We start from the raw sequence: 8,842 nt of genomic DNA on the forward strand, positions 1-8,842 counted from the left end.
TGGGATTTATTCCTGGGATGCAAGTGTATTTAATATTCACAAATCAATCAACATGCTATATCACATCAACAAAGGGAAGGACAAAAACCATATGATCATTTCATTAGATGCAGAAATGCATTTGACAAGGCACAATTATCCATTCATAACAAACAAAAACAAAAACAAAACTCTCAGCCAAGGACGTTAGGGGGAACATACCTCAACAAAATACTTTAGCAGTGAAAAATCTTTTGTGACCTTCATACTCGATGGGGAAAAACTGAAAGCTTTTCCCCTAGGATAAAGAACAAGACCAGGATGTCCACTCTCACCACTTTTCTTCAACATTGTACCAGAAGTCATAACCACAGCAGAAAAAGAAATAAAATTCATACAAATTGGTAAGGAATTTAACTATTTGCAGATAACATAATACTATATATAGAAAACTCGAAAGACTCCACCAAAATACTCCTAGAAGTGATAAGTGAATTCAGTAAGGTTTCTGGATACAAAATCAATGCACAAAAATCCATTGCATATCTATACATTAGTAATGAAGTAGCAGAAAGAGAAATTAACAAAAAAAATCTCATTTACAATTGCACCAAAAATAATTACATACCTGTGAATTATCTTAACTAAGGAGGAAAAAGACCTGAACTCTGAAAACTATAAAACATTGATAAAATAGATTGAAGATGACACAAAAAAATGGAAAGATATTCTATGGTCACAGACTGGGAGAACAAATTTTGTTAAAATATCTATACTACCCAAAGCAATCTGCAGATTTAATGCAATCTATCAAAATACCAGCAGCATTTTTCAAAGAACTAGAAAAAGTAATTCTAAAATTTGTATGGTACCATAAAATACCCTGAATAGCCAAAGCAATCTTGAAAAAGAAGAATGAAACTGGAGGTTCATAATCCCAAATTTCAAGATATACTACAAAGCTGTAGTAATCAAAACAGTATGGCACTGGCACAAAAATAGACACATTGATCAATAGAAGAGAAAAGAGAACACATAAACAAATCCATGATTATATGGTCAAAAAGGTTTTGACAAAGCAGGCAAGAATATGTAATCAAAAAAAGATAGTCCCTCCAACAAAAGGTGCTAGGGGAAACTGGACAGCTGTATGCTAAGGAATGAAATTGGACCACTTTCTTATAGCATATAAAATATAAACTCAAAATGGATTAGAGATTTTAAGTGTGAGACATAAAACCATAAAAATCGTCAAAGAGAGCACTGGCAGTAATGTCTCTGACATCATCCATAGCAACATTTTTCTAAATAAGACTCTCAAGGCAAAGTAATAAGCAAAAATAAACAACTGGGGCTATATCAAAATGAAAATCTTCAATGCAAAAGAAATAATCAACAAAATTAAAAGACAGCCTACTGAATGATAAAAGATATGTGCAATAGACATAACTGTTCAATTGTTAGTATCTAAAATATATAAGCAATTCATACAACTCAGCACCAAACTCCCAAATAACCCAATTTAAAAATTGGCAGAAAACATGAACAGACATTCCTTCAGTGAAGATATACAGATGGCCAACAGACAGATGAAAAGATGCTCAACATCACCCACCATCAGGAAAATGCAAATCCATACCACAATGAGATAGCACTTCACACTGTCAGAATGGCTAAAATAAAAAATACAAGAAACAAGTATTGGCAAAGATATGGAGAAAAAGGAGCCTTGTGCACTGTTGATGGGAATGCAAATTGATACAGCCACTTTGGAAAACAGTATAGAATTTCCTCAAAAAGTTAAAAATAAAACTACCCTATGATCCAGTAATTCCACTACTGAGTATTTACCCAAAGAATATGAAAACCCTAATTCAAAAAGATATATGCACCACTGTGTTTACTGCAGCATTATTTACAATAACCAAATTGTGGCAGTATCCCATGTATCCACTGACAGACAAACGGATACAGAATATGTTTCATATACACACTCACACACACACACAAATAGTATTCAGTCATGAAAAAGATAGAAATCTTGCCTTTTGCAACAACATGGATGTATCTAGAGTATGATGCTAAGTGAAATAAGTCAGTCAGAAAAAGACGCATACCATATGATTTTACTCATATGTGGAATTTACAAAACCAAACAAATGAACAAAGAAAAATAAAGAGACAAAACAGAAAATAGACTCTTTAGAGAACAAACTTGTGGTGACTGGAGGGGAGGTATGTGAGGTAATGAGTGAAATAGGTGAAGGAGATTAAGAGTACACTTATCATGATGAGCACTGAGTAATGTATAGAATTGTTGAATCACTATATTGTACACCTGAAACTAATATAACAGTGAATGTTAGCTATACTGGAACTTAAAATAATAATAATAAATAAAATAATTTTTATTTTAAATAAAATAAAAAATAATTTTTAAATAAATTAATTAATGAAATAATTTTTAAAATCAAGAGTATTATTCTGCTGAAGGTAGATCTAATTAATGGGCAAAGAGTGCTTGCTCTGGGAAGTCATCTGACTGGGTGAAGCATGGCCCCACACCACAGGCCTAGAGGCCTGATGCCTTGGGCAAGAAAATCAAGTTGGAGCTGCACATGCTAGAGCCACAGGGACTTGTTATTTACACTTCTGGTATGTTTCAGGTACGTTAATTCAGGGGATTTACCTATTCTCACTGTGGACTTCTAAGGGTCTTACAACAATAACATGGTCCACATCACTCCAAAACAGTCACCTCTTCTCCTTAGACCGGATCTCAGGGTAATTCCTGATCTTAGTGATAAGGGGAAAATCTTGGAATTTCCCTAATGAGAAACATCTGGGAAGATTGATTTCTACATAGGCCTGAGTATCTCTTCAACAATGGAATGTATTACCTGTATGATTCCAGTGACCTTTCTCTTCACATCATCAATGTAGTGAGAGTATCCCCTAGGTATAGGAAGACAGCATGCTGGCTATGGCACCATCTATACACATAGTCCGAGAAATCTGACACCTGAATTGAGGAGTTTCCCAGGAAGAAAAGTACCCATGTATTGGCTCCTCTGAAGAATGGAAGCTCCCATGGGTGGGTCCCTAGATCAAGGCCATAGTGGGGTAATTTGGGTAATAGGCACAGACTTGTGCAGAACACATAGAGTAAAAGGGTCCATTGTGCTCCAAACAATAACTAATTCCATGGGAGAAGGTATTTGCAAATGACATATCTGATAAAGAGTGAGTATCCAGGGAAAGTCTTTTCTGGGGAGGGGCCAGGATGGCAGAACAGCATGGAAGGTTTTTTTTTCATCTCTTGTCCTTGAAACGCAGCCAGATCAACACTAAACCATCTTGCACATCTAGAAAACTGATTTGAGGATTAACACAACAATCTGCACAACCTGAACCATAGAATTCATTAGGTACACAGCACAGAGAAGTGAACTGGGGGAAAGTGAAGGCGCGGAGGACAGGGAGTTGTTTTTGCTTGTGAAGAGAAGATGGAGATGGGGGAGAGTATGGGAAAAGCACACCCCCATGAAAGCAGCTGGAGAGATAAAGGAAAAGTGGAAACAGCTGCAAGGGTATGAACAAAAAAAGGAGAAAGGAGAAAGGAGAGGGTTTAAATTCCATTAAAACTCTATAAATGGGGAGAACAGAGTCTGAAACTCCACAGCTCAACAACTGGCAGTGCTCTGGTGGGAACAGTGAATCGCCAGGAGTGGAGAGTGAGGTCCGAGGGGTCTGAGGGCCACACAGGAAGTGGCAGTTGCCTTGCTAGGAGGACATTTAATAGAGGCTGTGTGGCCTCCCCACAGGCAAAGGTCACAGCAGACTCCAGAGAACAACCACTTTCACTGGTGTTGGAACAAGGACATTAAGGGTGCAGCCTGGTGCCACATGTGTGTTGTGAATTACCATAATCCCTGAAACGCTGCTGCTACATGATCATGTGAACTTTTTCTGGGGCTGGCTGGCACCCAGCTGCAGTCTTGGGCAGGAGCAGCAGCAGCACGTACTTGTGAATATTCTTGGGGGCAGCCAGCACCCGGCCATTGCTCAGTGAGACCCTTCCCCAGAGGGTCTGAGTGGATCAGAGCTGCAGTCCCTCAGATGTGAGGGGTTGGGAAACACAGCCACATCTGAGATAAAACTCAGGAGGGAGGTGCTGCCTGGCAGCCTGAGGTTTGGTCACAGCCAGTGTAGAAGCGGGGAGTGGATGGAAGCCAGAGACAATGGAGAGGTGCTTGATTGCCAGTCTGGGAGAGTACAGAGTTCTGAAACTAGAGACTGGGTCCAGGGTGATGCCATTTTCACCCCTCTCACGCATGTGCATACACGCTTACATGCACCACAACAATCCATGCCAGTAAGATAAGCAGCACCATCTAGTGGAAAACAGAACTGTTACACTAAGCCCCACCGAACTGGGCCAACCTCGCTCTTGACAAACACCACAACTCTCTCCACATGCTTAGTTTATGGACTATAAAGTTCTTCATAGTTTGACTTCTACAGGATATTAGATGTAATTTCAATCATATTTCATTCTGTTCACTGGTTTTTTCTTTCAATTTTTTTTCTTTTTCTTTTCTTTTCTTATTTTTGAATACAGAAACATAAAAAATTTATTTTTATTTTCCATTTTTATTAAAAAGATTTTTCTTTAATTTTTTTCTAGTATATTTTTTTGAAAATTTTTAAAATTATATTTTACTTTCATCATTTACTTTTATTCTATTTTGTTGGATTCATTTTTTTAAGTTTTCAAACATTTTCCTTTTTTTTCCTTTTCTTATCTTTCCCTTTTTTCTCTAATCTATCAAGCTTCTTTCAACAAACTGGGACACACCTGGGACAACAAAACACACCTTGGATCTAGCATCCTTTATTTCATTTCTTTGTGTTGTTTTTAACTCTGTAATTTCAATTTTTTTTTACTTATTAATTCCTTTTCTTCCTTCAAAATGATGAACCAAAGGAATTCCCCCAACAGAAAGAACAGGAAGAAATGACAGCCAAGGACTTAATCAACACAAATACAAAGAAGATGTCTGAAACAGAATTTAGAATCACAATAATAATAATACTACTAGCTGGGGTTGAAAAAAGCATACAATCCCTTTCTGCAGAGATAAAAGAAGTAAAAGCTAATCAGGATGAAATAAAAAATGCTATAACTGAGCTGCAATTTGAATGGATGCCACAGCAGCAAGGATGGATGAGGCAGAGCAGTGAATCAGCGTTAAAGAGGACAAACTTCTGGAGAAAAACGAAACAAAATAAAAGAGGGATACTAAGGCAAAAGAGCATGAAAGAAGAATTAGAGAACTCAGTGACTCATTAAAAAGGAATAACATCAGAATAATAGAGGTCCCAGAAGATGAAGAGGGAGAAAATGGGGTAGAAAATTTATGTGAGCAAATCATAGCAGAAAATTTTTCTAACCTGGGGAAAGACACAGACATCAAAATCCAGGAAGCACAGAAAACTCCCATTAGATTCAACAAAAAGTGACAATCAACAAGGCATATCATAGTCAAATTCACAAAATACTCAGGCAAGGAAAGAATCATGAAAGCAGTAAGGGAAAAAAGTCCTTAAACTACAAGGAAAGACAGATCAGGTTCACAACAGACCTATCCACAGAAACTTGGCAAGCCAGAAAGGAGTGGCAGGATAAATTCAAAGTACTGAGTATGCTGTTTACAAGAGACCCATTTCAGACCTAAAGACACCTTCAGATTGAAATTAAGGGGATGGAGAACCATCTATCATACTAATAGTCACCAAAAGAAAGCTGGAGTAGCCGTACTTATATAAGACAACCTAGATTTTAAAATAAAGACTGTAATGAGAGAAGAAGAAGGGCATTATATCATAATTAAGGGGTCTATCCAGCAAAAACTAATAATTGTAAACATTCATGCTCCAATGTGGAATAACCCAAATATATAAATCATAAAGAACATAAACCAACATAAAGAAATTCATTGATAATAAAACCATAATAGTAGGGGACGTCAAGACCCACTTACACCAATGGCAGATCATCCAAACAGAAAATCAATAAGGAAACAGTGGCTTTGAATGACTCACTGGATCAGATGGACTTAATTAACAGATATATTCAGAACATTTCATCCTAAAGCAGCGGAATACACATTCTTCTCGAGTGCACATGGAGCATTCTCCAGAATAGATCACATACTGGGACACAAATCAGCTATCAACAAGTACAAAAAGAGAGATCATACCGTGCATATTTTCAGACTACCATGCTATGAAACTCGAAATCAACCACAGGAAAAAAATTTGGAAAGATAACAAAAACCTGGAGACTAAAGAACATCCTACTAAAGAATTAATGGACTTACAAAGAAGTTAAAGAGGAAATTAAACAGTACATGGAAGCTAATGAAAATGATAACATCACAGTCCAAAACCTCTGGGATGCAGCAAAGGCAGTCATAAGAGGGAAGGATAAAGCAATCCAGACCTTCCTAAAGAAGGAAGAAAAGTCTCAGATACACAATCTAACCTTACACCTCAAAGAACTGGATAAAGAACAGCAAATAAAACCCCAAACTAGCAGAAGACAGGAAATAATAAAAATTAGAGATTTCAATGCTATTGAAACCAACCAACCAAACAAACAAACAAACAACAGTAGAACAGATCAATGAAACCAGAAGCTGGTTCTTTGAAAGAATTAACAAAATGGATAAACCACTAGCCAGTTTGATCAAAAAGAAAAAGGAAAGGACCCAAATAAGTAAAATCAAGAATGAAAGAGGGGAGATCACAACCAACACTGCAGAAATACCAACAGTAATAAGAGAATATTATGAGCAATTATATGCCAATAAATTGGGCAATCTGGAAGAAATGGATAAATTCCTAGAATTACTAGGAATATATATACTACCAAAACTGAAACAAGAAGAAATAGAAATTTTTAACAGACCCATAACCAGTAAATAAATTGAATTAGTAATCAAAAATATGCCAAAAAACGAGTCCAGGGCCAGATGGCTTTCCAGGGGAATTCTACCAAACATTTAAGGAAGAGTTAACACCTATTCTCTTGAAGATGTTCCAAAAAATAGAAACGGAAGGAAAACTTCCAAACTCATTCTATGAAGCCAGTATTACTTTGATTCCAAAACCAAAGACTCCACTAAAAAGGAGAACTATAGACCAATTTCCCTGATGAACATGGATGCAAAAATCCTCAAAAAGGTACTAGCCAACTGGATCCAACAATACATGAAAAGAATTATTCACCACGACCAAGGGGAATTTACATCTGGGGTGCAGTGCTGGTTCAATATCCACAAAACAATCAATGTGATACATCATATCAATAAAAGAAAGGACAAGAACCACATGATCCTCTCAGTAGATGCAGAGAAGGCATTTGACAAAATGCAACATCGTTTCCTGATAAAAACCCTCAAGAAAATAGTGATAGAAGAATCAGACCTCAATATCATAAAAGCCATATATGAAAGACTCACTGCTAATATCATCTTCAATGGGAAAAAACAGAGCTTTCCCCCTAAGGTCAGGAACATGACAGGGATGTCCACTCTCGCCACTGTTATTCAACATAGTATTGGATGTCTTAGCCTCAGCAATCAGAAAACACAAAGGAATAAAAGGCATCCAAATCTTCCAGGAGGAAGTCAAACTTTCACTCTTCACAGATGACATGATACTCTATATGGAAAACCCAAAAGATTCCACCAAAAATCTGCCAGAACTAATCCATGAATTCAGTAAATTCGCAGGATATAAAATCAATGCACAGAAATTGGTTGCATTTATATACACCAATAATGAAGCAACAGAAACAGAAACCAAGGAATTGAACCCATTTATAATTGCACGAAAAATAATAAAATACCTAGGAATAAACATAATCAAAGAGGTGAAAACTCTATACACTGAAAACTATAGAAAGCTTATGAAAGAAATTGAAGAAGACACCAAAAAATGGAAAAATGTTCCATGCTCCTGGATTGGAAGAACAAACATTCTTAAAACATTGATACTACTCAAAACAATCTACATATTCAATGCAATCCCTATCAAAATAACACCAGCATTCTTCACAGAGCTAGAACAAATAACCCTAAAATTTTTATGGAACCAGAAAAGACCCCAAAAAGCCAAAACAATCTTGAAAAAGAAAACCAAAGTGGGAGACATTACAATCCCGGACTTCAAGACATATTACAAAGTTGTAATCATCAAGACAGTATGGTATTGGCATAAAAACAGACACATGGATCGATGGAACAAAATAGTAAATGCAAAAATGGACTCACAAACATATGGCCAACTAATCTTTGAGAAAGCAGGAAAGAATATCCAATGGAATAAAGACAGTCTCTTCAGCAAATGGTGCTGGGTAAACTGGACAGCTACATGCAGAAAAATGAACCTGGACCACTTTCTTACACCATACAAAAGAATAAACTCAGAATGGATGAAAGACCTAAATGTAAGACAGGAAGCCATCAAAATTCTCGAGGAGAAAGCAGGCAAAAACCTCTTTGACCTCGGCCACAGCAACTTCTTACTCAACACGTCTCCGGAAGCAAGGGAAACAAAAGCAAAAATGAACTATTGGGACCTCATCACAATAAAAGTCTTCTGAACAATGAAGGAAACAATCAAAAAAGCAAAAAGGCAACTGATGGAATGGGAGAAAATATTTGCAAATGACATATCAGATAAAGGGTTAGTATCCAAAATCTATAAAGAATTTATCAAACTCAACACCCAAAAAATGAATACTCCAGTGAAGAAATGGGCAAAAGACATGAATAGACACATTTCCAAAGAAGAC

This window comes from Leopardus geoffroyi, chromosome B1 (genome assembly GCF_018350155.1).
Source record: "Leopardus geoffroyi isolate Oge1 chromosome B1, O.geoffroyi_Oge1_pat1.0, whole genome shotgun sequence".
NCBI lineage: Eukaryota > Metazoa > Chordata > Mammalia > Carnivora > Felidae > Leopardus > Leopardus geoffroyi.